This window comes from Hemicordylus capensis, chromosome 17 (genome assembly GCF_027244095.1).
Source record: "Hemicordylus capensis ecotype Gifberg chromosome 17, rHemCap1.1.pri, whole genome shotgun sequence".
Classification (NCBI taxonomy): domain Eukaryota; kingdom Metazoa; phylum Chordata; class Lepidosauria; order Squamata; family Cordylidae; genus Hemicordylus; species Hemicordylus capensis.
The window spans coordinates 13,316,343-13,341,341 of NC_069673.1; the positions used below are offsets into that span (position 1 = coordinate 13,316,343).

Here is a 24,999-nt window from a genome sequence, read left to right on the forward strand (position 1 = left end):
AATTATTTCTCTGAAGAAATTTTCTTGGTATATGAGTAATATGAACCATCAGGAAGGAGTCTTCCTTAACATTAATTACAGAAAATGACAAGCGGCTTGATGGTTGGGAAGGCTCATTATCCGGGAACATATTCACAACTTTGCAATTTCTGTGAGATGTTCCCGAGCTAAATTAATCTCCCTTCTTTGCATGAGACTCTTCTAATTTTCATGTTATTAACAGGTTTGCGGTATCACTCAGTAGTTGCCACTCCAATCAGGTTTCGGCGTGTTCGCCAACAGCCGAGTGTCATTTATAAGGATAAGCCTTCATAATGGCGTTCGCTTTCATGTGGAGAATTCTACAAGGTTGCGTTTAATAAGGTCCTTTAATCATCTCCTTTGCTCAACTTTTACCCCCTCCCCCTTTCTTTTTTATGAAGAGTCATTATGAGACTTTGAAGTTCATCAAGGATGAAAAAATCCATGACATTGTTGCCAAAAGAGAAAATAAGGAACAGAAGAATGAGAGGGAAAGGATCAGGAGGAGGGGAAGAGAAGTGGTTGGATGGATGAACTGAAGCAAGGCCTCAGTGTTGAGGATCCTCAGAACACAAGAATGGCCCTGCTGGATCAGGCCCAAAGTTCATTTAGTCCAGTATCCTGTTTCCCACACTGACCCACCTGATGCCTCTGGGAAGCCTCACAACCAGGAGATGAAGGCATGCTCTCTTTGCTGTTGCTCCCTTGCAACTGGGATTTGGAGGAATCTTGCCTTTGAGCCTGAAGTTAGCCTATAGCCACCAGGATTAGTAGCCATGGATAGACCTGATCTCCATGAATGTGCCTAAGCCATTTTCAGAGCCATCCAAGCTGGTGGCCATCACCACATACCATGGCAGAGAATCCCATAGATTAATTCTCCTTCTAGGGGTGGTGTCATGGGCATGCTGGAAGACTCCAAGGAAGAGTTGGAGGTAGAGACAGAGCTGACAGCAGAGGAGGATGGGCAAGGACCAGAGGTAGCAAAGGAGAGTGGGTCTGATGTACAGGGAGTTGAAGATGAGTTAGAGCCAGATGAGGCAGCTCTTGTGGAGGAGGAGCAACCAATCTCAGCTGTGGAGAGGTGCCGATCCAAGAGACAGCAAGAGCTAAGAAGCTGCATGCATAGGACAACAGGCAAAGCTGCTGACTCAGCAACTCTTAGTTAACAGAACTGGGGGGGGGGGCTCAGCCTATTTAAGATGCCTGTAACATAGCTACCCTTCTGATAGCAACAACAGTTTCTTGCATGCTAATCGGCTGTGTTCCTGTATTGCCTTGACCATGTTTGGACCCTGGACTGTGTTGACCTTGCCTGTGAATTTTGCTTTGGACTCTGTTGGATTTTTGGACTGACTCGGACTGGACTTGGTTTGGAGAATTTCTTCCTGTTGAATCTTGCTGTTCTGCTTCTGCTTCTGTTGCGCTTCGTCTGGCTAGCCTGACAGATTAACGACAGGTGGGGATAAAATGGTCAAGAAAATTATCCAGTTTTGAGGATAGCTTCGGACTTTTTGCTACTTGTTAGAGCTTTAAAAAAATGGGAGGATATACCCCCGTTAAGTCTTCAGTGGTACATTCCATTCTATCATCTCTTTGGGTCCGTTCAGACAAGCTATTAGTAGAGGAATGCTCCTCTGTGAACAGGGTGAAGTCCTCCATGGACAACAATCCACACCATTGTGAAGTCCTCCATGGACATCCATCTACACCAGGCCTGCTCAACTTCAGCCCTCCTGCATACGTTGGCCTACAACTCCCATAATCCTTGGCTATTGGCCACTATGGCTGGAGATTATGGGAGCTGTAGTCCAAAAACATCTGGAGGGGGGGCAAAGTTGAGCAGGCCTGATCCACACTGTTGTGAAGTCCTTCATAGACATCCATCCACACCACCATGATGTCCTCCATGGACCCATCAACACCATCATGAAGTCCTCCGTGAACATCCATCTTCAGACAAGCTATCACTGCAGACATTGTGAAGTCCTCAGTGGTCATCCATCCACACCCCTTGTGAAGTCCTCAGTGGACATTCGTCTTCAGACAAGCTATTAGTGAGGGAATGTGCTGAGACTTCACCATCATGAAGTCCTCTATGGACACCCCAGTGCCCACTTTGCGTGTCCCTTTATTGTAGGGAGGCTGTTCATATGAATGACTCCTCTGCTTGCATTCTAAATACTTGCTTAAATATTTGCAGCAAGTTTAAAGGGGTCATTTGGATGAACAGCCCCACCCTTGTGATTGAATACCCAGAGGGTATTGGGACATTCTCAGAGAATGTCTCAACTGGTGTGCCCTTGGGGTGTGCCCTTGTTCTGGAATGAACTCCCTCTTGTTGTACGAGCTCCCCCACCTCTAGCAGGTTTTAAAAGAGTGCTCAAGACACATTTATTCCATTGAGACTTTGATCAGCTGTAAGTTGTTTTTTTTATTGTTGTTGCTACTGTTGTTTTAAATGGCTGTTCCAAACTTTTAACCGTTTTAATGTTTGGTTTTAATTCTGGTTTGATCGTTTATGTTGTAAACTGCCACAAGACATTGGTATGTGGCAGTATATAAATGTAATAAATCAATAACTAAAAGAGTAAATAAATAAACAAACCATATGGGTAGGGGTTGTATTGTCCCAAGTGGTCCATTTGGAAGTATGTATAGCCTCAGACCTGTGACATCATCAATGCTACAAACGAGAAAAAGCAGGCAAAAGTAGCTGGGCAGAAGAGTGAAAGAAAGAAGGTAATGGGAATTGTTCTGACATGTTAGGGGAGGGCTTTAATAACTTATGACAATCCTTGAAATTTTGCAGACTGACTGTGCAGTTCTGAGGTTAACCTGATTCCTCTCCTTCGATTTGATAGCACTGGACTGGTGTTTGCGTTGCGGAGTGATTGAACACAATGCAAGGAAGAGAGAGAAACTTTATTAAATTTTCCAAATTCATTTAAGCGAGGGACTGGCATAATGAATTGCCCGTTCTCGTATGTTCAGCGTCCGCCGGAAGCGACAATAATTTAGGTGGACATAAACCGATATGTAGATTAAAAATGTTTAAGCCAAGTGTCGTAAAATATCTAAAAAACATAAGGCAGAATTAACATAGCAAAGTTTAGCATTATAAGTAATGACGGGTCAGAGAGGAGGTTATGTCTGTGGAATTGCATTTCAATACAATAAATCCATTCAAACTCTGACTGGAGACTCAAATTGAATCTATAGAGCCGGCAACTCAAAGCCACAGTGTGTTATGATGAAGTACTAAGGCAGGGGAATGTATGTAGAGTGTAAAGAATGCAGTGTGGGAAGGGTTTCATGACACATCTGGTCTTGACTACTGCCCTTTTCCCTCTGGGGTCCCCCCTTGTCATCCCTTCTCTCCCAAACTCTGCTGACAAAGTGATTCCTTTATTTCATTGCTCTGATGATATGATACCTTAAGGGTTCCCTGCACTGGATACCTCTCTACTCCCCAGTCTAACCCAAAGGTCTTGCCCTTATCATCAATGCTTTCCAAGGTGTCATCATCCCTCATCTCTCAGCTCTGAGAGGAGAGATGGCATGCCCTCACTTCTTGCCTGTGGGCACCCCAGAGGCCAGCAGGGATGTCCTTATGATATCTCAAAACACCCCTGCCAAGAACTTCGCTCCTCCAACTGCATGACCTTTAGTCCCCCAGGGGTCTCTTGTTCTCTCAAATGCCTCTGCCCCTTGCTGCTCCTTATGCCTGGAACCCCCTTTCAGAGGTCCATATGACTGCCAGCTCTTTCAGATGTTCCCAGGGCTCCATAAGACTCTGGGATGCACTCCCTGCTGAAATAAGAGCCTCCCCATCTCTGACGACTTTTTAAAAGTCTCTAAAGACACATTCATTCACCCAAGGTTTTTCTTTTTCTTTTTTAAACTAGACTTGTGGTTTTAAATTGTTTTAAGGTTGTGATTTCTGTGTTGTTGTTGTTGTTGTTGTTGTTGTTGTTGCTGTTGTTAGACATGCAGTCCAAATTACTCATGAATTGACATTAATGGACAAATCGGTCCCATTGACATGAATAGGCAAAGTTACCAAACTGCTTTTTAAAGTGAGCGTCTGAACCAAAACTGAACTGGAGAATTTAAAAAAAATTGGATGAAACAGAATTTTAGTTATTTATTACTTATATATTGTTCAATTTCCATGCCACCTTTCCTAAGACATCCTAAGGCAGTTGTTGGGAATTCGCATGGAACTCAAGAATTGGCACAGGACTCACATTTCTAGGATACGACTTCAAACTCAAACCCTTCCAACTCTCAGATTTCATTATTCCATTGGCCATCAGTCAGGGATGTGGTAGCAAATTCCTGAACTGAGCAGGGGGTGGTCTAGAATACCCCAAGGGTCCCTTTTGACCCCTACAATTATATCGTTTGCCTAGGAAATCTACATCAACAAATATATGTGCAAGCAGCCTTCTTCATTATCTGCTCTATCCCCCTTGGAGGTACATAGGAACATAGGAAGTTGCCATATACTGAGTCAGACCCTTGGTCCATCTAGCTCAGGATTGTCTACACAGACTGGCAGCAGCTTCTCCAGAGTTACAGGTGGGAATCTCTCTCAGCTCTATCCTGGCGATGCCACCAGGGAGGGAATTTGGAACTTTCTGCATGCAAGCAGGCAGATACCCTTCCCAGAATGGTCCCATCCCCTAAGGGGAATATCTTACAGTGCCCACACATGGAGTCTCCCATTCAAATGCAAACCAGGGCAGACCCTGCTTAGCAAAGGCAACAATTCATGCTTGCTACCACAAGACTGCACTCCCCTAACCTTCCAACATTGGCTGAGGTTTCGCATCCAAGTGGTGAGAACAAAAAATGAGTGTTGGGGAAAATATTGCCACGTCATATGTTAACTTTTTATTATTGCATGATGCCGACAGTCCGCCGACAGATGCTGCGTTATTAACATTTGATTAAAAATCTCTTCAGGTCTTAAAGCCGCCTGTTTGGAAGAGAACATCTTGACAAGTCTGGCGGTGGGTGATTGACAATTAATAATATTCTGTGTGTCACAGGACAGTTTGTGCGACTTTATTGGCAGTGGCAGAATGCAATGCGTTTCAAATCTGGGACCCCAAAATAAGAAAGGGGGGGGGAGGAGTCAGAGGGACTAATTGAGATAACTTTGCTCACAAACAAAGAAGATGGTGAAGTCCCTCCTAGTGGTTGACACTGGGAGATTTATGTTGGAGACCGAGACGAGAAGACGACACGAGTCTCATTCAGATGCTGTGGGGAAAGGATGCTTGGCACAAGCAGAGTATCCAAAGTAGGACTGGGCCCACTTTTGTCACTATAATTGAACAAGAGGGGAGAAATATCCCTGGACCCCTGGGGGAAGGGGGCCTACTCACTGGGTGACCACTGGTGATTTACTATTCCATCTATTCCACCTCCCTGACTCCTATTCCACCTCCCTGACTGGTGATTTACTATTCCCCTATTCCACCTCCCTGACTCACCTGATCAGAGGAGTCATCTCAGCTGGAGATGACTGCTGGATCCTATACTGTTGACAGTCGATCCTAAAAGGCAGAAGCTATCCACCATTTCAATGTCTTCATCATCAATTCCGAGGCTGGTTCCTGTACCCGTTGTCAGGCTTGTATCCAGACTCAAAGATAAACTAAACTAAAGCTATGTTCTAGTAACCTCCCAGTTAAATGACTGTGATCGCATTCACATGTAATGAATGTGGCCACATTCGTACAAAACGTGGAACTGGAGTTGAAGAGGCCAGAGGTTGCCGGACCGTTACATCTGAATGCAGGACAGCTCCTTGGAACTCATGAAGAGTTCATGTGGAGGTCCACATGAAGAGTGCTCCGAGGTTCTGCTCTCTGAACTCCAATTTGTATTCTCGGGTTGTAGTGAGTTTCGCCACTGCACTCCAAGGTGTAACAAAGCCTGTATTACATCTGAATTTGGTAGTGCAGGCTACATTCTCTCAAACTGGATTTGAGGGAGGAAGTTCCTCCCTCTCTCCAGCTGTCATTGGCTGTGAGGGTTGTCCTTCATGAAAGAAGGAAGCCCGCGCAGCCAGTTCCCCCTCCTTTCTGCAGTCACGCTGGCTACAGGCTCCCTGTTCTCTGTTACATCCAAAGTTGGACAGGAGAGTGTGGGGGGAGGACGAACCATGGGTCCACTGGAACCAGGGTTCCAGTGGACCCTTGGTTCCATGTTCCATGTGAATGCGGCCTGTATGTGGGGCTGGCAGGAATGTTCAGAAACTGCAGTTAGTGCAAAACAGAAAGGGCTTCCTCTTGAGTAAGTGACGTCAGGCTTGCACTGCTGTAACTCTTTCTAACTGGTCCCTCTGAGCAGAGTCAGAAATAACGCCCACCTTTTCTTCAGCTAAGGTGTCGATGATGTGGAAACGGAAGCAATTTTTGCTAACTCGTAATGCACCAGTCAGAAAGATAATTTCAGATCCCCATTGGGAATTCTCCTCCAAAATGAGTTCTCCGCTGGGAGATTCATAAACGCCTCCTCTCGTTTTGCTTGATGTTTTGATCTTCATTTTACACCAAGTCTTTCTCATTGGCTTCTAAGAGGCACTGCAAATGGATTATACCTTTATTTATTTGTTGTACAACTCATCAGCATATGGGGATGGGATGATAGCTCAGTGGAAGAGTATCTGCTTTGCATGTAGAAGGTCCCAGCTTCGATCCCTGGCAGCATGATTCAGTTTAAGGCCATTTCCTTTATTCCTGTTCCTCTTGAGATTCTTTATGGGTGTATTTCAACAAATCAATCATCTTCCTTTACTTTGCCCTTCTTGAGGAGGACAGTGTTCTGGTGAGTATTACTCGATTGACCAAACAGTTCAGTTCCATTTCTTGATCACACTGGAGTGTGACAAAATGTTGGGATGTGTCCTTCTGATACCCAGAGATTTGCACTGAGAACGCTTTGATAAGGTAGACAGGCTCCTAATCCATCACGTCCTCTTGACTCAGAATTTCTCACAACACCCTCTCCGATACAAAAATCAGTAGGCTGCTGAAATCAACCAAGAGAAAACATTCCCAGCACAGCATTAATGGAGTGTTTGATGAGCCTCCTTCTGGAGTGGGAAGCCAATCATATGCTCCCCCAGATTATGTTAAAAGGTTTCTTATGCCTTTGAGGAATAGTGCTAACATCTAATGTGGGATTGCTCTTGGGCAAGGTACTTTCAGTGGGTCCACCTTCCCCCCAACACCAATATTAATGTCGTCATTCAGGAACATAGGAAGCTGCCTTATACCGAATCAGACCCTTGGTCCATCTAGCTCAGTATCGGGGTGTGCACAGTACCGGAAAACTCAGATCAGTTTGAGTAGAACCGGACTCGAACCAAACAGGGTCGGGTTTGGTTCTGTGCACGTTGGAGCTGGGCCCAGTCTGGCTGGAGTCCAAAATGGTTCGGGACAAACTTGGGGCAGGGGGAACAAAGACATTTTTAACAAAAAAATCTCAGACTTAACACCATTGTGGGACTTCGGGGGTGCTGCTGTGGCCATGGGAGGGTCTCCTGAGGTCCCCCGCTTCCCGTGCCAACCTCCCCCCAGTTTCAGATGCTCATTTCAGTCATGACCTGGCCACGCAGATGGCTAGTGTGCATGCGTGGTGGCCTCCAAAATGTCCACTGCCAGCACAGAGAGATCTGGAATGGGCCCAATATGACCCTAAATGTGCCATTTGAGAGTGGGAGGAGGCCAGCAGGGGGATGGGAAATTCAGGAGGCCTCCCCATGGCCACGGCAGCACCCCCAAAGCCCTGAAATGGTAGTAAGCCCACCATTTCCCCCCATTTTTAAAAGAAACTGAACCAGCTCCAGACCAGACCAGCGGGTTCGGCTTGACCTCGAGCTAAACTGGGCCCAGTCCAGTTCAAGGGCAAGCCGAACTCGCTGGTCTGGTCTGGAGCTGGTTCAGTTTTTTAAAAAATGGGAAAAAATGGTGGGCACACATCCCTCGCTCAGTATTGTCTACACGGACTGCCAATGGCTTCTCCACGCTTTCAGGCAGGAGTCTCTCCCAACCCTACCTGGAGATACTGCCAGAGATTGAACCTGGGACCTTCTGTGTGCCAAGCACACCGACGATCTTCCAACTGACCTGCGGCCCCATCTCACAGCTTTCATATGTAGCCCCCCACCCACCAGAGCACCTCAAGGTGTCCCTCTCAAAGAGAGAAGTGTAGGATTCACAGAGCTCCATCATTCCCACAGATTCCTGGGGGACAGTCCAGGAATACGTCTCTCCCAAGCCTGTTAGCATCTCTTGTTTTGTTTTGGCTTGGTGTTTTCTCCCCATATGTCATATGACAATTAATGGGTGTGGGATCTATTTTGACAGGAAGTCAATGGCCCATAACAAACCTCCCGCTCGACGAGAGCACCTCAGGCCAAATATTTCGTGGGTAATCCTGTGGCTTCAGAGTTCGACCCTTCATACAATTAGCATTGTGTCTGGAAAGGGAAGACACTTCTGTCTAGAGCCCATCACCTGTTTGCTGCTGGCTGAGAAACCCTTCCATAGGAAGCTGCCTTATGCAGAGTCAGATGTTTGTCTGTCTAGCTTAGTATTGTCTTCCCTGACTGGCAGCATCTTCTCCAAGGTTTCAGACAGAGGTCTTCCCCAGCCCTACCTGGAGATGCTGCCAGGGAGTGAAACTTGGACCTTCCATATGCAAAGCAGATGCTCCACCACTGATGCTACAGCCCTATCCCGTACAGGGAATATCTTCCAGCATTCACATGTAGTCACCATCCATATGCAAACCAGAGTGAACCCTGCTTAGCCAAGTAGACAATTCATGCTCACTACTGCAAGATCAGCTTCCTCCTCTTGGTTTGGAGAGGAAAGGTGGGTTATAAAACAATGTAATATACATCCATAAAATAATAGCCATCCATTGAGAAGGTGCTGGGGAGAAGAGAAATATTTCATAGCAGCAGAAAAAGCTTTCCCCTCCTTTTCGTTAACAAAACATGCAACCATGAGAAAGGTCCCTCGGGGAAGCCCTAGGTATATAGTACATTTTATTTTGAAACCTTGCTTTGACGTGACTTTATAATTCCAGCTTGTTTGCTCTGTATTTAAGCAGCAATGGTAAAGGAAAGGTTGCGACTGCCCGTGACCAAATTCTCCTGCGACTCCCAAGATCCCTCGGGGCCTTTGCACGGCGTACTCATTTAAACACATCTCAAAGTACAGGACGAAATGTCACGGCTTCAAGATGGAAAGTTGCCAAGCATTGCTTGGATTCCCTGGAAATATCAACCCCGCTTGGAGGGTGATTTCATAGAGGCTTGGCTCGACCGGGCGGCTCCTTGACACTGGGGTCGTTCAAATACGCCTCTGGATCCTGCCTGAAAGAAAACAATCAATGGGCTAAGGGCAGCATTGCTAGAATCCAATGATCCCATTATCCAAGGATCCACCAATTATCCTCCTTAGATATCTGTAAGGGGTGATGCATGCCAATCATTATGAATCAGTTGGCCATGTATCGACTGGGGATGGGGCCGTAGACCAGTGGTAGACCATCTGCTTTGCATGCCGAAATCTGAACCTGTCCCAGGTTCAGATTCTGGCAGCATCTCCAGGTAAAGCTGAGAAAGACTTCTGTCTAAAACCTTGGAGAGCTGCTGCCAGTCAGTGTAGACAATACTGAGCTAGAAGGAGCAAGGATACTGGGCTAGAGGGACCGCTGAAATGAATAGACAAGTTAGTCATGACTCACTTGTATTAATTTCGATGCTACTTCTATTGGCCTTGTGGTAGCAAGCATGAATTGTCCCCTTAGCGAAGCGGGGTCCACCCGGGTTTGCATTTGAATGGGAGCTGTGTGAGCCATGTAAGATCTTCCTCTGAGGGGATGGGGCCGTTCTGGGAAGAGCACCTGCCTGCTTGCATGCAGAAGGTTCCAAGTTCCCTCCCCGGCAACATCTCCAAGATAGGTGCCTGCCACTTTGGAGAAGCCACTGCCAGTCTGTGTACCAGGCCTGCTCAACTTCAGCCCTCCTGCAGATGTTGGCCTACAACTCCCATCATCCTTGGCTATTGGCCACTGTGGCTGGGGGTTGTGGAAGTCGTAGTCCAAAAACAGCTGGGGGGCCTCAGTTGAGCAGGCCTGGTAGACAATCCTGAGCTAGATGGACCAATGCTCTGACTCAGTAGAAGGCAGCTCCCTATGTTCCTAGGTCCCTACGATCTAACTCGGTAGAAAGCAGCTCCCTATGTTCCTGTGTTCTTCCTGGACCTTGCAATGGGATGGTATCCCAGACTCGCTCTGGATTTTGGGGTGGATGAGGTCATAGCTTTGTGATGGAGCATCTAAATAAATAAATGTCGAAGGTCCTAGGTTCAGTCCCTGGCAGCAGAGACTCCTGCCTGGAACCTTGGCGAGCCAATGAGAATCTCTGCAAACGACACTGAGCTAGATAACCAATGGTCTGACTTAGTACCTTGCTAAGTCCTTTGCGGAAGGACTGTAGCTCAGAGGTAGAGCATCTCCTTGGCAGGTGGAAGGTCCCAGGTTCAATCCCTGGCAACATCTCCAGGCAGCAATACTCCTGCTTTGAATGCACGGAAAGCTGCTGCCAGTCAGTGTAGGCAATACTGGGCTAGATGGACCAATGTTCTGAGTATATGGCAGCTTCCTCTGTTCCTAAGCCACTGCCAGAGGTTCTGCTTGGAAACCCCCAGCACCTTGATTCTAAGCCTGTTAAGCTGTGAAGGCATTGTGTTGGTTCTTCTGTCCTCAACAACTGTGATATATGCTCAGTTTATACCACTTCGGAATCATCCACTGTCCCTCTTAGCTGACATAAAAATTAAAGATTTAGGTACAGACCTCAACAGCACTGCCAATTTTATGCACTTGCTTTTCACGCCAATGATCATGGGTATAAATCCAAGTTTTTCAGCGTGCCAATAAATTACCGATGTCTCAACCAAGCTGTTGGGGTCAACTAGGCGGACCCAAATAAAATGTCCACACTGCATCTGTTGTTCTAATAATAGCCTTCAAGTGGTCCTTGAAACATTATTATTATTGCTTTGTGTTCAGCGTCCTCCACCGAAAGTCAAATCTGCGGACAGTGAGGTTTCTTCCTCCCAGAGCCTGGAATAATAACTGCTACTTTTCAGACTAATTGGCTTTGAAGTCATTACTGCGGGAATGGGGCAGGGGTGGGGGGGGGACATAACTGCATCCCCTTTGCCGGAGACGGACACCATGCTTGATGGCTTTGAGAAGTCTTTTTCCCCTCTCCTTAAAAAAAAAGAAGAAGTATGATTTTAATTTCATCTGTTAATTCTACCCGCCACGACTTGGCGTGGCCAGGATTGCTGAGGCGCGGATGATTGATGATCTGTGATGCGCCACTGACGCTATTGACGGGAAGTCTATGGTAATGGAGGGATGGAGTCGCTCGTCTCCCCCCATAGCTGGCCCTGGGAAAAGCTTGTGAGCTAATGAAAGGGAAGAGAGGTGAGGGGAAGGCAAACTCTGATGCGCACTTTCCTTCAAAATGGAGGAAGCTCAGGACAGGACTTCTCTGCCTCCTTCACTGCCCTCCTCCTTCTCTGCCTCCTCCTCCTTTGCTCCTCCTCCTCCTCTTCCTCCTCCTCCTTTCCTTCCTCCTTCTCTTCCTTTTCCTTTCCTCTTCCTCCTCCTCCTTTCCTCTTTCTCTTCCTCCTCTTCCCCTCCCCCTCCTCCTTTTCCTCCTTTTCCTCCTCCTCCTCCTCCACCTCCTCCTCCTCCACCTCCTTTTCTGGGAACTGCCTCCCCAGAATACGTGTGTGCTGTCCTTTCCCTTCCTGCCCTCCAGCCCTTCCTCAAAGCCCATCCATTCCATGAAACCTGTGGCACAGTCCTTTAGTCCTGGGCACTGGTCTGCATAATCTCAGTCCTCCAGCTGCTGCTGGACTACAACTCCCATCATCCCTACCCAAAGTGCCTAATAGGGCTGATGGGAGTTGTAGTCTGAGCTGGGGGGGTTGACATTGTACAGCCCTGGTGTCTAGGGGTTCTCAGCCTTGGCTCCCCGGATGTGGTTGGACTACAACTCCCATCGTCCCCAGCCACAGTGCACTACTCCGGCTTCAGATCTCCAGTGTGCCTGTGGCTCCTGCCTCCCAACTCACGGTGCCAATTCCCCTCAAGGGTTAAACGGGAGAGGTTGCCGTTCTATATATGCCTACGCTGCTCTCTGCCTGGAAGGATTTCTAATCTTCATGAATATTTAAAGCGGAAAGCATCCTCAGTTGTCATTGGGAGAGCAGGAATGCAAGGACAAATTCATCCCTGAGGTGACTTGTTTGAGCGCGGAGCTCACGCCCGGAGGGAACGTGGCTGTGTGTATCTCCTGGTTATGGAAAAACATGTGAAGATGCCGAGACCTGCAGAGAGCGGAGAGCAAAACGGTGGTGCTAGTCACAGTGTTGTGGAGGGAGCGTTAGCGAGAGAGGTCTAGTCTAGAGGAATAACTTCATGGAGGCCCACATGGGAACCGTGTACGAACCACTCAGAACAGTTTGGAAGGCAAAGCAGGGTGCGGGGGGTTAGGTTAACCGGCCTGTAGTTTCCCAGACTCCCCTGGATCCTTTTTTGAAAACTGGAGTCACATTAGCTACTTTCCAGTCCTCTGGTAAAGGGACAAAACATCCATCCACAGTGAAATTCAATAGACTTGTGTCTTCTGCAGTGCACAAAGTTTCTGTGGCAGATGAACCAAAGTCTCTCAGCAGACCAGTCCATCTGGAACGGGCTTCCTGAGTGTAGAACATTTTCAAGCCACCTTTCCAGAGAACAAGACAACCTTGATGCCTCAGGAAGACCTTTCCACAAAAGGGTCAAGACCTACTCCAGAAGACGTTCATGGGAGTTGTGCTTCATGGACTCAAGGACTCCAACTATGTTCACTCAAATGATGGGCAACCTTTTGCTAATTGACTGTGACTAAATATGTCAATTAGCTACAGCCAACCAGCTGCTGAATTGGCCCACGGTGCCAATCAAGATGTTCAACCTTTGAAGATTTGGGACAAGGGCACAGCATAAAATCTAAGCAGATGAACACAATCATGGAGGCAACCAACAACAGTTTGACTTCAGGCTGGACCCAACTATTCAAATCCTGCTATTTTATGTTAAGCAAAATGCATTCTGCCAGACGAAATGATGAGACAATTTAATAACTGAATATCAAATAGGTGTCTTCTCTTACTAGGGAAGCTTTCAAAGTTCTTAGATGTAGGACTTCTATCACTTGGGTTTATTTCCAAAGTGGAACCAATATATTAGAAATCCAGCATTGTTTTTCCAAATTTTGTACAGGCCACTCGGGACAACTTTCAGTTTCTTTCATTCATCTGCATCTCTTTTCCTCTCCTCTCATGGTGATACAAAAAAGCAACCAATCAATGTGCCCATTTTACAAGTTGGGAACACTGAGCCCAAGGGAGAAGCAATTACCAGAAGGCCAGCATGGTAGATAATAGGGCCATTTGCATGATGGATGACAGGGGAAGAAGCAGCCTTTAGTACTGCAGCAGCTCTGCTCTGCCTGGCCCTGCATGCCACAGGACTCTATGATAAAGATGGCTGTCGGCAGCCAGGGGGAAAATTAAAACACGTGGGCTGCACAGATGATCCAAACAAAAGTTAGGATGGGCTCAGTTTTTGTCCTCCCTCACTTTTAACCTGGGTAGTGAGCCTGGGCTACCCAGGCTTGGAAACTGCTGGGTCAGGAGGGCTCCTGATACTCCAGATGACCACAGATTTCTGGGATAACCCTCTCCTTCCCAGGAATCCCTGGTCATAAGAACAGGCTCTTGGTTTTGATAGTGGGGAGAAGGGGTCAGGCTTTTGAAATTTCACCCGATCAGGACCCTGCAAAAACCCTCCAAAGACATTCCCCTTCCTGAAATATTTCAAACCCACCTTTCAAAAGCATAAAAACACTTTTGGTTGTTCTGATGGGGACAGGGGATTGACATTTTGAAATTCTGACAGACGTTTCCACTAATCAGGAGATGGCAAAGACCTTCCGGGGACATCTCCCCTCCTGAAATATTTTGTTGTCCCTAAGGAAAAGGGTGGGAGCAGGATTAGAGGTGGTCTCCTCCACTCTTTGCATCAGAGGCAAGCTGTGTGGGTGGCGTTTCCATGCATAAAATGAGGTCAGGAAATGCCATCGCTGAAGCCATGATTTCCTCAGGGGACTCTATGTATTACTTGCGGTATATTTTATGGATAGGGCTGGTCCCATATGTCTTGGGGAAGGCATTTGGCTACACAGCGCGTTAACAGTTTCTCGTGCTAAGGAGTCATTGTTTGGGTACTTTCGTTTTGACATTTAAATGCATTTTTCAAATACAGTGAGATGAATGGGGTGTCACCAGGGAATCGCGAAGGACTCTCGCCCGTTAAAGCAGACGGCTGGGTTTTAATCTTTAACGGCACACTGCCCATGCCTCCCACTTTGGCAGAGGGACTTGAGCTGCTTAAGAACTTCAGAAGTGCCCCGTTTTAAGCTCACGGCAGAGTGCTGAGCTGAAGTTCTTGCCTCCCGGAGAGATGAAAGCCATGAGATCCTGCAGGATGAAGCCTTTCACACCACTCATGAAGATAAAAGACAATGCAAGAAAAGATAAAGCAACCTTCTACTGGACTAAAATAGTGGTCCATCTAGCCCAGTGGTAGCAAGCATGATTTGTCCCCTTAGCTAAGCAGGGTCTGCCCTGGTTGCATATGAAAGGGAGACTCGAAGTGTGAGCACTGTAAGATATTTCCCTTAGGGGGATGCAGCCACTCTGGGAAGAGCAGAAAGTTTCAAGTTCCCTCCCTGGCTGAATCTCCAAGATAGGGCTAAGAGAGATTCCTGCCTGCAACCTGGGAGAAGCCGCTGCCAGTCTGGGAAGACAATACTGAGCTAGATGGATCAAGGGTCTGACTCAGTATATGGCTGCTTCCTATGCTCCTATTCTTTCATACTAGAACCTGGAATCACCTCCTGGGGCACCCTACAGCCATCCTTCCCAGCCCCCGAGGCCTTTTCGTGCTGCTCTAGCTGCCGGACTGGCATGCCCCAGATGTATTTAGAAGCCGGGCCAAGCTGGATCTGATGGTTCCGTCTCCAGCCCATTGTCCTTCTCCAAATGGAGCTGCTCAAATCAATGAGCTTGTTAATTTACTCTGGAGGCCGCTAATGAGAGCTGAAGAGGAAGAGAGAGGGGAAACTTGGCAAAATGTAAATTGCCTTCGGACCCAGAGACCCGAGTAATGGAAATTTAAATGGGAGGCAGAAAGGAAAGCATGGACAAGGCAACAGGGAGAGAGTTTCCCTCTTAGTTGGGAGAGGTCTGAAGATGCTGCCGGGGAGTGAACCTGGGACCTTCTGCATGCAAAGTGGATCCTCTAGAACTACAGACCCATCCCCTAAGGGGAATATCTTACAGGGGCATCCCATGAAACTGAAGGCCAAGACATTTAGAACCAACAGAAGGAAGGACTTTTTCACACAACACATCGTTCATCTATGGGATTCTCTGCCATGGGATGTGGTGATGGCCACCAGCTTGGATGGCTTTAAAAGGAGCTTAGACAAATTCATGGAGGGCAGGGCTATCAATGGTTACTAGCCTAGTGACTATAGGCCACCTCTAGCCTCAAAAGCAAGATGCCTCTAAATACCAGTTGCAGGGGAGTAACTGCAAGAGAGAGGGCATGCCCTCACCTCCTGCCTGTGTGCTTCTCAGAGGCATCTTCATGGAGGCATAACATCACGGAGGAGAGGTCTATCAACAGCTACTAGCCGGAGGGCTATAGGCCATCTCCAGCCTCCAAGGCAGGGTGCCTCTGAGTGCCAGTGGCAGGGGAGTAATGGCAGGAGAGAGGGCACGCCCTCAACTCCTGCCTGTAGGCTTCCAGTGGCATCTGGTGGGCCACCGTGTGAAACAGGATGCTGGACTAGATGGGCCTCCTTGGGCCTGATCTATCAGGGCTGTTCTTATGTTCTTATCTGGTGGGCCACCATGTGAAGCAGGATGCTGGACTAGATGGGCCTGATCCACCAGGGCTGTTCTTATGTCCTTACAACAGACAGCACTCCTATGTGGTCACCCATCTACATGCAAACCAGGGTGGGCCCTGCTTAACAAAGGGGACAAGGCATGCTCCCTTCTCAGTCACAGAATGGCCATGAATTTGGCACCTTATCCCTGGAAATCACCAGTGGCTCGAATGGGGATGTGAAATGAGGGAGGTCATTTGAGCCCAGAATTGCACGATGAAAGAGGAAGGTAAGGCCAGCGTTTCGCCCGCCGGTGCCAAGTGCGGAGGGAAACATGTCTGACTCAGCTCACATCTTCTTCAAAGATGGAAAGCAATTGATTCTTTCAGAGGAAGATTAGTTAGGTCTTTATAATGGACTGCAACTTTGCCGGAATAATAATTTCATTTTCCCCTTAACTGTAACGATGGTAGAATTTCAATGGATTTTTTTTTCCATGGGAAGTTATATACATTGCATATTCAAGCACTATAAAATATTTGTAGCAGGCAGGTACTTTTCTAAATTGGGTCTGACAGGATGACATAGTGACTAGAATATTTATGTGCAGGAACCCAGGTAACAAGGCACAGCAAAAGAAAGGCGCTGCGGTGAGGCCAAGTAACATATTGTCAGATTCAGGATGGAGTTGCGGGCAGAGATTCCTGATGCCAGAAAAGGAGGGTGTAACTCTATGGTCTTGTGGATGGAGCTGGATGTTGCATAGATAGCTGTCAACTACTGAGTCAGACTTTGGTCCATCTAGCTCATCATTGCCTACCCTGACTGGCAGTGGCTCAGCAGGAATTCTTCTCAATCCTACCTGGAGATGCCACAGATTGAATCTGAGATCTTCTGCATGCAAAGATGGGAGTGGCCTGCCAGCCAATCACATTCCATCATTTTGACTGACTGCTCTGGCTGCCAGTCAGAGTGACCCGAGGGGGGAGGTCTTTGCTGTTGAGAGGCGAGGCAGAGAGTGGTGAATCACCATTTTTGGTTGAACAATACTATTAGCAACTGCTCTCTGCTCAAAGACGGGGTGGTGTGTGTGTGTGTGAAACTTTATTACTTTTATTTATTTATTTATTTTGAATCTTTATTTATTACTTTGAATCTTTATTTATTACTATTTTGGAATTTGCGATCTTTAATATTGGACTCCATAGTGGTGGTGAGTATGGGTTTGTACTGGGCAGTGGTGGCTGGGCTGCAACACCTGACCCATGAATATTGTTTTTTGGGGGGATGCTCATATAACTGGCTCTCTGACTCCGGCTCTCCCCATCAGCCAGTGACAAGGTGCCTAGTTCCTGGCAACCCAAGACTGTACTGGAGACAAAACGGAGGGATTCTGGTCCCTTATTTTATATTGATGCCAAAGGGGGAAGGCTCTCCCACTCTTCCAGAGATTGATGGCTCTGGGATCCAAGGGAAAGAGTCAGTGAGGCTTTCCACAGAAGCTCTGTGGAGAGCCGAGGAGGATTCTGTGGGGAGACCGGGGTTGGCCCACTCTCCTTGTACACAAGCATGGAGCCCACCTGGTCACAGAGCTGGTAGGGGCGGCAGGGATTGGGGGCTGCCCAGCCCCCAAGTCCCAGCATGCACTGTGAGAGTGCACAGGGCATTCTGGAGGGACCCCTGACCAGGAGGCTGGTTGTTGCCTCCTGCTCAGTGTCGAAAGTCTGTTGGCTCGGCTAACCCAACAGGATTTACAACCCCTTCAGCTCTCCCCCTGTGAGTTAAGGGGAAAGTAGCAGCAAAGCTGCACAAAGGAAAATGAAAGACTCACAAAGAAAAATAGTAGTAAATGAATAAAATCCCCTGAACTAAACTAGGTACCCCCCTCTACGACAACTGAGTAATAACTGAAAAGAAAACAACAGAGCAAGGAATGAATAGAACAAGGGACAACAGAGCAAGGAATTAATGGAACAAGGGACAACAGAGCAAGGAATTAATGGAACAAGGGCAAACTGGAACTTGAAAGGTTGAGGAATTCTAAATAGGAACACAGTCTGTGGTAAGCAAAAGTTGCTGACAGCAATCTGTGCAACTAACAGACTGCTTAATATAGGGCTCAAGATAATCAGCAGCCAATCAGGCTTTCCTGAGTCAGCACTTCTACTTCCTTTCCTGTGATATCCTGCGCCTGCATGTCTCCCACTGAGCCTTCCTCTTGAGACGTCTTCTCCAGACAGGCGAAATCCCTGCCTCCTCCTGATCAGCCTCCTCAGCCCTCATGTCTGGCAGCTGTTCCGATTTCTCAGCTCCAGAGTCTGTTCTCCCTGCCAAATCCTGTTGCTGTGCCTCTGAACCTGCACTCCCAACCGAGTCCTCCCGTTCCGCCTCCGACTCTTCTGAGTCAGAGGTCTGAGCCATGACAGTCAGGGACCCCCAACACTGGGAGACTTAATGACAGACTGGATTTTTCATCTTTTTTGTAAGAACATATCATATTACATATATGATCACAATACGTGGCTGAAGATGTCCTTGATACATCAGTTGCATTGGGAAATACATCCCAAGTGTTCTCCTCACAGCCATGTTAGTGTATTCCAGCTGCCAATATTATTTTGATTTTTTAAATTCACACATTTCAGTCCTACCTGGACCATCTGAAAAAAATGTTCATTATTATGGTGAAAGTTACCTGGGTTCTGGTGTATATCCAGCATTGTTAAACCAATGCTTTCAACAATTGTTGTAAGTCCTTTTGGGATTAGGAACTATTATTGGTAGCACACCTTCAATCTTGCAACCACAGCTGACGGTGGGTGTATGAGTAAGCTTTGTACCTGCTTGTTCCAGAGAATTTTCTAGTATCAGTTGAAGAAGTTGTATAATAAATGTAAGTAATACAGAAGTTGTTGGCTTGGTTTGTTGATATTCTGTTTTTGAGAAGATTCTCTTATGCTGTTCTGTGTGTCACTAGTTGAGTGCTTGTGTAGTTCAGAAATCTCTTTACCTTTGGGAATGAGATATGGGTATGTTTTCACTACATCTTGCAATACAAGCAGTTTATATATTGTAAGTTTTGTACAAATGTTCTGTTTTGTTCATTACTATGATGTTTGGTATAAGCTATTCCTTGTGGGGGTATGTTGGGGAGATATATGCTCTGAAATATGATTGAGGTTTATATAACAACTGAGTTTTATCTCTTGGAAGATTAGGACTTTGGAGCATGTTGACCAATGTTGTTTGACAAGATCAACTTCCACTTGACAAAGAGGCATCTCGAAATAGAGGTCACCGGTTCACCGTAGTGGACAGTTCCATTCATATTTCTACTTCACGGACTTCATAGCTCCATTTTGATATACAGTGTATGGACTCGTTCATTTATGTGGTGGTTTCATTTCCACATTATGGACTTGATTGCTCCTCTCTGAACATACAATTGTTCTATCAATATCTTCCATTTTGCTTACACTGAATATATTTTCAGCTATAGAATCATTTGACTATTGTGTTCATCCCCCCCCCCACTTTATTGGTCAGTCTGATGGGGGTCTTCTTGGTTTCTTGAGGATTTTGAAACTGAACACTCTTGCTCCACAGGGATTACATAAGGAGCTTGACTTATTTTGCTATGCTTAAATGAAGGGTGTGATATTCCTTTAAATTGATGGTGTTAGAGTTAATGAATTACAGCTGGGTTTATTGGCCATCGTATAAATATGCTTCTCCAGCTGGCCATGTTATACGTTTGGGCAAGGGCAAAGGACTACTTGTTAGAGTTCATTTTGGAATACTATAAATGTAAGTTGCCATGAGTATAATATATCTTATGGTTTCATTTTCATCTTCTTTCAGTCGCTCTGGAGTCGCTCTGGGAAGAGCAGAAAGTTTCAAGTTCCCTCCCTGGCAGCACCCCCAAGATAAGGCTGAGAGAGACTCCTGCTTGCAACCTTGGAGAAGCCGCTGCCAGTCTGTGAAGACAATACTGAGCTAGATAGACCAAGGGTCTGACTCGGTATACGGCAGCTTCCTGTGTTCCTAACTCGGGCAACAGATGAACTCGAGCCAGGCTAGCTCCGCAGTCTCTTTGTGGCCGCCACTCTAGGGTTTTAAGTGTCCCCAAGAACAGCTTCCCCCTAGAAACAAACCATGGGATCCTTGGGTTCCTACATCATGTAATAATGAGTGGAGTAGGGATTTGGGAGACCCAAGCATGACAATGCACAGATAGATGGGGCTGGTCCCAAATTTTGGTACAGAAGTCTGTGCCTCTCCCACCCAGATCTTTTTGCCCCTCAAATTCCCACCCATCCATTCCGTTCAGCCGGAGGGCTTTTTCCCATCCCCTGGGAGTGCCATCATTTAACTGCCTAATGTTGTTATAACGTTTCTTGACAATCACAGTTGGTGACTCAGTCTTAGACCCTCTTTTAATAATTAAAATATGGTATTGATACAAATAAGGTCTGGCAGCTGCTTCAAAAGGTTTTTAATTGAATGATTATTGTATTAAATAACTGTTTTTAATGGAGCATGAACTTTTCAAATCATGACTGGGGAGCTATTGAGGCTCTGGCGAGTTTAGCAGGTAGTAACAAGCCTTGAAAATTATAAAATCATTATATGCATTATTATCAGAAACTTTGCCCAGTAGGGCTTGGAAGCAGCAAAATTAGGCATCGCAGAGTGCAGAAGGCCACCAATCCTGGGGCTGAGCATTCCAAGCACCAACTGGTGACTAGGAACATAAGAAGCTGCCATATACTGAGTCAGACCATTGGTCCCTCTAGCTCACTATTGTCTATACAGACTGGCAGCGGCTTCTCCAAGCTTGCAGGCAGGAATCTCTCTCAGCCTTATCTTGGAGATGCTGCCAGGGAGGGAACTCGGACCCTTCTGCTCTTCCCAGAGCGACTCCATCCCCAAAGGGGAATATCTTCCCGTGCTCACACTTCTAGTCTCCCTTTCATATGCAACCAGGGCAGACCCTGCTTAGCTAAGGGGACAAGTCATGCTTGCTACCACCAGACCAGCTCTCCTCAACAGTTGGTGGCCTTGTGGCTGCAAAGATCAAGATAGGGAGAGGGAAGAATAAACGTGTGGGAAGGCAGGCGTGATCCACCCTCGTCCTGTCTCTAGGATTTTCTCAAGAGTGGACAAAACACCATCCTTCCCTGCTCCTGACTCCCTCCCTCTCCTATTACTACCTTGAACTTTGCAAACACAGGAGACCACCAATCGAGAACACTCCCGGTTCTCCTACTCTGGCTGGGCTCTCCTCCGACCCTATTCAGGGTCACATGAACAGCCCTTGTGATTCTATGTCATACACTTTCCCACTCCATATCATTGGCTGCCGCTGGTAGTGTGTTGGAGGGAACCCATAATGTAATTTTGCCACATCTGGGTACATATTATAGGAGAGTACTGAGACTGGAGAGGTGGTTTTTTGATGGCATCCCCTAAGACTCAGCCTGCTGTGGTTTCCAATTTATAGAAGGGCTTCATCTCGACGGGTGATATCCCCTAGAGGGCAGAATGAACACTGCATCGTGTAAATCCTTTCGAAAAGGGTACTAATCCTAGCTGGATTTCTCCATTTGATGTCCTTCACCAGGGCTATTTTCCAAGAGCAATGAAATATCATTTCTGTGTTATCGGGGCGGGGGGGGGGGTCCTCACATCCACAGATAGAAGTTCTCTTCCCCCTAGTTGTGTCCTTGGAGAAATTCTTGTTTAATTAGTTTTCTGGCACTAGTTGTCACTCTGCCACATTGTGGCCCATTGGTTTATTACCTCCATTAAGGCTCCAATAACTTAACAAACAGATCAATAAACCATTATTACTTCCAGTCTCTCAAAAGCCCACCCTTCTCCCCACCCCCCGCCGCCTCTCAAACCCAACCAGCTCTGGTGAAATTTGCTGTTTCTCGTCATTAAAACAAAAAAACAAAACCACCCACACCCAAAACAAGGCCATGACCATTCATTACAACAATCCATGCTGTTGGGATGTGTCTCTCCTCTTGTGGGGACAAAGACTGATAATTAGAAGCTTCATTTGCTAGCAGAGCGGTCCTTGAGTTACGGAATCACAGCCAGGGGCCTTAAGAGGTTCTCTAATCCTGTGGTCTTCAACCTTTTCAGATCTGGGATGTAATGTTAACCTTAGCATCAAACACAGGATCCACTGGCATCTTTTATTAGATCTGTCTGCCTTTCTCCTCCGTTTTCCTCTTTCTCTTTCTGTTTTCCCCTTCTCTTTCCTCTCCTCCATTTCTCTTCAGCTCTTCCTCCAAACTTAATGAAGATAGATATAATTAAATGGGCTGTTGATATTGACTGTGTAGGGAATAAATGGTACATTATAGTTTTGTAAATGGCTATCTGCACAGGAAGAGCTCTTTCCTGTAGACTGCCAAAGTCCTAAGTTCAAGCCCGGTTGAAATATATAGAAGTGACTTTTAATTATATAATCTTATTTTTTGATGTATGTATTTCAGGGGAGAGTGTATTTTATATTCAATCCAACTATTATTCACTTCGTCATCTGCAAGAGTCTCATTTCCATGGTGGGGGCAGATTTGTGGACACAAAAGGATCCATGTGTGCAGAACAGCATCCTCACTTTGATTCAAATGAGGGCATTTGCTAGCTTGACTGATTAAGTGCCATCAATTCAGTGTTGACTCTTAGCAACCACATAGATAGATTCTCTCCAGGATGATCTGTCTTCAACCTGGCCTTTAAGGTCTCTCAGTGGTGCATTCATGGCTGTCATAATCAAGTCCATCCTCCTTGCTGCTGGTTGTCCTCTTCTTCTCTTTCCTTCAACTTTTCCCAGCATTATGGACTTCTCAAGGGTCTTTGCATAATGTGTCCAAAGTAGGAGTTCTGGATTGATTTGTTCTATGTTCCATGTGTTTGTTTTCCTGGCTGTCCATGGTCTCCTCAAAAGTCTTCTCTAGCACCCAAGTTGAAAATCATCAATGCTTTTTCTGTCTTGCTACTTCAAAGTTCAGCTTTCGCATCCATAGAGTGTCATGGGAAAAACCATTGTCCGAACGATTCTAATCTTTGTCGGTATAGACACTTCACAGCATCTACATATCCTTTCCAAGGCCTTCATTGCAACCCTACCAAATGCTAATCTGCGGTGCATTTCTTGACTGCTGGATCCTTTACTGTTGATGGTTGATCCTAAAAGGCAGAAGTTATCCACCACTTCAATTTCTTCATTGTCAATTCTAAGGCTGGTTGCTGTACCTCTTGTCATTAGTTTAGTCTTCTTTACATTTAGTTGTAGTCCCATTTTTTTCACTGTGCTTCTTGACTTTTATTGATGGCAATAAAGTGTAATTTGGAGGCATTTGAGGATTCTCCTCTCTGTTTCATCTGCGCAATAGCAAGTCAATTAGCATGCTACTGAAGAACCTTAACAAGTGGTTAGCACTTAGATAAGGAACAATGATAACCATCAGCCAACACTTTACACAATATCAAGCTCTTCCACACTTTGCTAGGGAAGAATGAAGTATAATAGTCTGGCACTATGTGCAATAGCAAGTTGCTCACCTCTTTGAACAAGGGAATGATGCACACAGGCAGAGATGTGTATGAACCATTTGGAAAGTCCAGTGAAAATGACACATTCACTTATTGTGGCAATGCCACGTTTGGAAGATTTATGGTAATAATGGGGACAGTTTGATGGAATGTAGGATAGTCTGGTCTATTGCACATTCTATCAGATAGTCCATGGGACTCCAGATGAGGATGGTAGTCACTTCCACACTTCTAGAAGCTTCCCATGAATGCTGCAACTTGTCTTGGGAATAAAGAGGTTCTCAGAATGAAACAGTGTTGCCTAAAGAGGGTTTTGAGCTGTGACGGATATTGATTGACTGCAAGAGAAAGTTAGACTCCTGTAGGAGTACTGTGTGGAATAATAGTCTTTTAACGACAAAGAAAGTTGTCTCAAAATGCAGCAATTTAGTACTGTAAAAGAAAAGAGAAGAGAGAGAAAAACTCTCCAATGACAAACAAATAATTCCAACCAAACTAGGCAAAGAAAAGAAGTGACTTTTAATTATATAATCTTATTTTTTTTTGATGAATTTATTTCTGACAGTTTTGTAAGATGACAAGAGAGTGTATTTTATATGCAAGGGGGGAAAAAAACAATCCAACCATTATTCACTCCTGACTGTTAAGGCATAAGAACTGGCAAATGATTTTTAATACAGTTTTTAAGTTTTATGTTTATTGTCAGAAAATAAAAAAAGCCCTGCAGCAATTACCAAGTCACATGGCCCTTAAATCTTTATGTTTCTTATTTCTGACAGGAATAACAATAAAATATGTTTTTGCCCAATGCTTTTACTGTACAAATTGACGAGGCTTTAAGAGATAGCTGTTTTCTGTGTTTTGAGCCTTTACGGTGGGGAGAGGGAGCAGAAACCCAACTAACTTTGTTCGAAGCAAATGAATTGCTTGTCTCTTAATTTGAACAATCAATTACGTTTGCATCGCTATTTCCGAGTTAGTCTTTTGAAAGAAATAGGTACGTTATATCTCTCTTTCAAAAGATACCTGTCCAGTCACCCATCTCAGGATGGGTGTTTTGAAGATGGAAAAGACGCAGCGGAGAAGCTAACTTGGGACTCTTCAGTCCAGAAAAAAAGAGAACTCAGGTGAAGGGATATGACATAGGTTGATAAAAGCATGCCTATCATGGAGAAAGAAGAACTTCCTCACTGTAAGATCTGTATGACAGTGGATCAGCCTGATTCATGAAGAGGTAGAATCTCCTTCTCTGGAGCTTCTCCAACAGAGGCTGGATGGCAGCTATCAGGGATGTTGTCCCAGTTCCTTGCACTGAGCAGGGTGCTGGACTAGATGACCTCCAAGGTCCCTTC

General features: G+C 46.0%; 1 long non-coding RNA gene across 1 annotated transcript in view; it reads right to left on the reverse strand.

Moving 5' to 3' along the window:
* Window positions 1-8,032: 8,032 nt before the first annotated feature.
* LOC128338755 (uncharacterized) overlaps window positions 8,033-24,999 on the reverse strand; it is a 31,718-nt gene continuing 14,751 nt past the window's right edge. The window contains exon 3 of the long non-coding RNA XR_008312688.1: window positions 8,033-9,424. This is a non-coding gene — a long non-coding RNA (uncharacterized LOC128338755). The remainder of the gene's footprint in view (window positions 9,425-24,999) is intronic.